We start from the raw sequence: 6,669 nt of genomic DNA on the forward strand, positions 1-6,669 counted from the left end.
TCAAATAGTGGATAAAATTTTTTAAATATTTATATGTGTGAATAACTAAATATATAATGTGCTGTGAGTTTGAGATGTTCTAATATCTAGGATTAAAAATTATCTAATTCATCGGAAAAAAAAAATGACAAATACTGAATTTGAATTTGATTATTGTCCTTCTTGTTCCTGAATTTAATGTCCAACTAACTAAGCAACGGAGTAATTAATTTTCCACAAACTGCATAAACAAAGACAGTGGTGGTAACAAGTACTACTAATGTCTAAAACAAAGCAAATGGTACTTTAATAATTAATAATAATGTCTGGCATTTTGCCATTGTAAAAAGTTATAAAAACCTAAAAAGCAAGCAAACTGTAGGTAGTAAGTAGTAACCACTAACTAGTAAGTAGTAGTACGACATCCCACCATTCTAAAAAAATGTAATTCTTTTTAAAGAGAAAAAATTGTAACTAATTTTTTTAAGGAGAAATCTAATTATATATTATATACGAAAAATTTTCCTCCATTATGGAAAAAAAAAAAAAACAATCTTCACTACTTTAAGAAACAAAGTTCATCGTAGCATGATCCAATAGCTTTGAAAGAGAAAAATTGAAATTGCAATAATGTCAGTCCTTATTGCAATTTGCAAACGTGATCACACCACACGCTCTAAGTTGTAATTTTGTATTTGCAAATGGTACTTCGTTGTAGCCCCAAGAACCAGAAGCAAGCATTCCTTAGTACGCATTCCACAGAAAACATTAACACTGTTTGCAGTTTGCACTTAACACTTCACATTATTGGTACGGTGTGCATCTACTTGCCTATTCACTGACTATATATTTAGACCAAAAAAGATATTAGTAACAACTAACATAAATAAATATAAAAGAAATTAGTTTTTTTTTTTTTTATCAAAGATAAGAAGATTCGAACCCGCAACCTCTTAGTAAATATGGAAAGACTATGCCATTTGAACTATAACTCATCGACAAAAAAATTAGTTTTTAAATTTAGCTTTTGACGTATTTTAATCAGATATAATTTATAGATTTTTTAATTATAAAAGTGTGAATATTAAAAAAAGAACTTAAAAGTTTAGCCTAATTAAAATATCAAACAATTGAACAACAACTTAAAAATTTGCAGGTTTGAAATTAAAATGAGTAGAAAAAGAGTGGTGAGTGTTGACTGTTGACCACGAAGACCATGCCATTCTCACATGGATACAGTAGCATATAGAGAGGCCTTTGTAGGCATCACTTTGGGTCAGAGCTTCACTTCATCTTCACCCACTCCGATTCATCCATCTTCTCCTCATTACTCTATTACCTTAATTCAATCATTCATTTTCTCATATCTATCCTCTTATGAGCTGGCCTTTATTATTTAAATAAAAAATCTTTAATTTTTAATGTATGTAAAACGTTTATGTATATTATTAATTAATTTTGGAAGGGAACATATCAATAGGCACAAGCTGCAAAATTAACAAAGAAAAACATATTTCGTAGTACGGGTGTGCATGGGGCGGATAAAACTGGGTTTGATGTGATCCAGATCCGGTTTAAAATATATATTGGGTCTATTTATTAGACCCGAATTCGGCTTTAGACCCGATGAAACCTATACACTTTCGGGCCATGATTATACCGGGTAAAAACGGGTGAAAATCGGGCCGTTAACATTACATTACCTTGATACCTTCTTATAAGCTAGCATGTGAAAATATCCAAATTTTCAATACTCCAACCATTATTTGATATGGTAAAATTCACTTAGAAAAATATAACAAGAACTAACTCTTCTCTAAAATTAGAGCATAACCATAATCAATACTAATATTGTCTAATAACACCAAATATTTAAATCAATACAAATAACACAATATTATGCATTAGTCTAAAATCTTATGCATTAAACATTAACTTATAGTCTTATAATAACTAATAACACAATATTAAGGTTTACAATACTTAAATTCCACGTAAGAATAGCCATCATCTATCACTAATAAGTAATAACACAAAATATTAATGGTGTATAATGACCGGGCCACCAGGCCGACTTCGGGTGATCCGAGCATGGCTCGGACCCGACCCGAAATAATGACCGGGTCTATTTTTGAGACTCTTGCCGACCCTAGACCCGGTAAAATCACACCAAAATAGCCCCTAGACTATTCGGGGCCGGACCGGATCTTCAGACCGGACCGAACCATGCACACCCTATTTCGTATGCTGTCGTAATGAATATATTTTTAATATAATTTTGCAGATACGACCAGCTAAATAGGAACAAATCATTTACATGGTACATTTTTGTTCTTAAATAATTTATTAAGAATTATACGTTTTTAAAATTCATTAAAAATAGTTTTTTTATTCGGGTAATGCTAGGTAGACAAAAAAAAAAAACAGCCAGAACTTGTCTTATTTAGCATTAATTAATTGTCGCAACAATTAATAAATGCTAAATAAGGTAAGTTATAACTAGTTTTGGCTGATTTTCTTTGGTTACCAAACATTTCCATTTTGATTCATTGGGGCATCCAAAGAACCATTTTTGAAACATTTAATGTTAAAAAAAGGTTAATTATGATTTTGGTCCTTAATATTTAGGCAGAAAATTTTATTTGTCTCCAACCATTTTTTTATTTGAATTCGTCCCTAAGGTTCAACTTAGTTTTAAAATCGTTATTCAGACCAAAATATCCTTCTCTAACCATCCTTCTCCAACAAACTTCTTCACCAAAATACTTAGTTTCTCTTATTCTTTTTCTTCTTCTTCATCAGCAACAAGGATTTTCACCGCATCAACAACAACAATAAAGTTTTAAAACAAAAACAGAAGGAAAAAACAAGAAACACGAGTAGTAGCAATAAAACACAACAACAAGACAGCAAGAAAAAATGTAATAAACAAGAAAAAAATGTAATAAACAAGAAACAAAAGCAGAAATCAATACTAAAGAATTAACTAGCATTTTAAATATCAAAGAATCAACAAAATAAAAAAAATAGAATTAAAATCCTAATTTAGAAGTGAAATGAACCAGAAGTAAAACACGCAGAAGCATATCTGCACTAAGAAGAAGGAAAAAACCATAAAACAACGGAAATGCAAGTGGCAAGTGGCGAGGAGTAGAGGCAAGTAGCATGGAACAACGGCGAGCACGCAAGAAGCAGTGGGGAGCGAGCAAGGAGCAACGAGACCATGCTTGCTGGGAAACAAAAACGGCTTGCGTTCAATCGGCTTGTGTTCAATAAGCTTACGTTCAATCTGCTTGCATCGATGTCATCTCCACCACACCCGCTCATGGACGCGTTGGTGTAGGAGCAGAAACAGCGATGGCGACATGCGACATCTCCCTCGCCGACGTCATCGCCACCTTCTTCTTCCCCGTGCTTCTCTCTCGCTCTTTCCAGTGACTGCTTTTCTCTCTTTCTCTATTCTTCTTTTTTTTATTTTATAATTTTTTATAGTAAGAGTAATTTGGTCCATAATTTTAAAATTTAGATAAAAATGATGATTTTAAAATCAGGTTGAATCTTAAGGACGAATTTTTTAAAAAAAGTTAAGGGCAAATAAAATTTTAGTCTAAATTATAGGGACCGAAATCGTACTTTACCCTTAAAAAAAATAAATGAAACGTATAGTCTTCCATGGCATAGGAGATTAAACTTGGATTTGGTTAGTCTCTTTATTATGCTTATTTGTTTTTTTAACTTTGAAAAATTCAAGTTTTAGCTCCTATACATGTCATCTTGGGTGGCTATATTTTAGATTAACTTTTTCAATATTAAAAGTCTTGATAATAATTCTTTAGATACGAATAAATCAAATAAAAATTCGATTAGGATGAGAGTAAGGCGTCAAAGGAATCTATTGTCAATGATTCACGACTTCTATATCAAAGATTCGAGTTGAAGAGGTGCAACATTCAAAAAAGTATTGTTGAAAAGGAGGTTCAACGACTACGAAAGTCAAGTAGTTCTTGGTGGGAATAGTTATTGTTGAAGTAATTGTCCGTTGTCGCATATCAACAAGGAATTGGTCGATTTTGTTTATAAATAGGAGTTTCGGCAATAAGTAAAAGGTTAAAATTTCTCACCAGAAATATACTTACTTTTTCACAGCACTTTATGTGATTTATCTACATTAATCTTTTGAGTAGAGTTCCTTCCATAATTTTCTTTCATGTTCTTCACATTTTTATAGTTTACATTCCTACCAAGTTATTGCTTTTATTTTACTTTATCAGGTTCTTTCTTTTTTACTTGAATCCTTAGAAATTATGTGAAGGTTTGATCCATGTACTAAACACTTTGGTTTTCTGAGAAGTGTTATTATTATATATTCATATCATTTACAAATTACATTTGTTCATAGTTATTTTTCATGCATATTTATGATTCTGTAAAACATTACATTATTATTCGTATTCTTTTTCATTGTGAAACTAGAGATTTTGACACATTTTTAACTAAAACTGGTACTCGTATAGAAGAATTTAATTCTACTTTCACAAATTCGTCTGAAAAAGGTTTTTTAGACGAAATATAAATTAGTAACAAGTGTTTTGGAAAGAAAAAATTTGTCTAAATTTTATCTGTAATAAAAAATTTTATTTTTAATTTATTCGAAATTTATCTCAATTTTATCTCAAAATCCATCCAAAAAATACTGATTTTTAATAGTTTCTATTCTTACCTTTGTAATTTTACTCCAATTCTCGTTATATCTTTTAACCTACCCTATATTAATGTTATCTCTCACTCTCAAACTTTACTGTTAAATGACAATCTAGTACTAGTATCAGTAAAAGCGCCAATTTTTCCACTCTAAACAAGAGTTATGGAAAGTACAAAATATTTTGTTTACTGAAATAAATACTAGGAGAATTGCTGCAGTGCTGGTTGAGGTTGTGGCACAGTTGTTATTAGAGTGGACGAGACAGTAAGCTAGCTAGAGGAAGAATTTGGTTCTTCTATACTATGTCTGGAACAATTAGCTGTTAGGCCAGTCTATCATCTTCTAGCTCGATTCTCTTCTTATTTGATATTGTTTGGTTTTTAGTGGTGGTTGAATCAATGTCTATGGACTTAATTGTTAATAGAGGGTTCAATTATATTTTTCCAATGCCTCTAAAATATTTGTTGTAGTACGATACACTCTGCTAAAGTACAAATTATATTCTCCCAATTATATTACTATTCAGTTTTGTATTTCTAGTATTTTAATAAAAAAAGAAAATTATAAAAAAATATATACTATTTTTTTATTATTTTAAACTAAACTAGTGAATAAGATAATATTTTAGGGTTAAGTACGATTTTGATTCCTAAGGTATAGGTTGAAAATTGTTTTTGTCCTTAACTTTTTTTTACATACAAAATCGTTTCTAAGGTTTAACTTGATTTTAAAATCGTCCTTTTTACTTAAATCTTAAATTTTATTACTAAAATTATCCCTAACAAAAAATTATAAAATAAAAAAAAGGAAAAGAAAAAAGAAAAAGAGAGTTTTAGAGTTGTGAGAGAGGAGCAGGGAAGGAGAGAAAAAGAAGGGGAAGGGAAGAAGAAGAAGAAGGAAGTGTCGTTTCTGCTACTCCTCCTCGCTAGCTCGCCGGTTGCTACTGCTCCTTGCCGCTTGCTACTGCTCGCTGCTCATCGTTGCTCCTCGCATGTCGCCAATGCTCCTCGCATGTCGTCGTTGCTCTGCTCCTCGTCGCTAGTCCTCCCTAGGGTTTTGATTCTGCTTCTGATTTATTGATTTTGTTGATTGTAGGGGTGGCAAGCGGGGAAGCCCACATCAAGTAGACAAGTAGATATAATTATAAACCAAGTTTTCATCCAAAATATAATTATAAATATTGTTTTCAAAGCAAAATAAACATAATCCAAAACATTCAATTTTCATCTTCATTCTCTTGTAAGTTGGGTTGAGGGAAGTTAGATTTTGGCAAAAAAATTACAAAAATACCCCTTGCCAAGAAACACTAAACCCGACGGGAAAGCCCACCCCGCCTCGCCAAAACCCGCAGTTTAAGCGGTGCGGGTTAGGCGGGTTTTTGCTATTTGGCGGTTTCAATTTTTCAGCCCGACTTGCCTTTTTTGGCGGGTTACACGGGCCGGTCCAACGGGTTTAGGCCCGTTTACCACCCCTAGTTAATTGCATGGTTGATTCTTCTGTTTTTGTTTTTTTGTTAATTACATTGTTGATTTTATGAATCACATTGTTTCTGATTCTGATTCCATTGATGTTGTTGATTCTGATTCTATTCTAATTTTATTGTTCTTTTGTTTCTGTTTCTTCTGTTTTTCATTTAGATTCTGTTTTCATTGTTGTTGTGCTTCTAGTTCTGATTCTATTTTTTTTATTTCATTATTATTGCGCTTCTGATTTTATTATTTTTTTATTTCATTATTCTTTGATCTCTTGTATTCTTCTGATTTTTTCTGATTACGTTACTGATAATGAAGAAAAAGAAAAAGAAGAAGATATGCTGCTGTGATGGAAAAGAAGAATTGAATATTTTAATAAAAAAAAAGAAAAGAGTATTTTAGTTCAAAAATGATTTTAAAATCAAATTAAACTTTAAAGACAATTTTAATTTAGAGATGACAATATTATCCGAACCTGCGAGTACCCACCCCGCCCCTACCCGCTAGGGGGCGGGA

General features: G+C 31.7%; 1 protein-coding gene across 1 annotated transcript in view; it reads left to right on the plus strand.

The window, feature by feature from the left end:
* LOC107606162 (F-box protein FBW2) overlaps positions 4,184-6,669 on the plus strand; it is a 5,447-nt gene continuing 2,961 nt past the window's right edge. The window contains exon 1 of the mRNA XM_016308158.2: positions 4,184-4,188. The gene's annotated coding sequence lies outside the window, so the exon portion shown is untranslated. The remainder of the gene's footprint in view (positions 4,189-6,669) is intronic.

Source organism: Arachis ipaensis, chromosome B07 (assembly GCF_000816755.2).
Source record: "Arachis ipaensis cultivar K30076 chromosome B07, Araip1.1, whole genome shotgun sequence".
Classification (NCBI taxonomy): domain Eukaryota; kingdom Viridiplantae; phylum Streptophyta; class Magnoliopsida; order Fabales; family Fabaceae; genus Arachis; species Arachis ipaensis.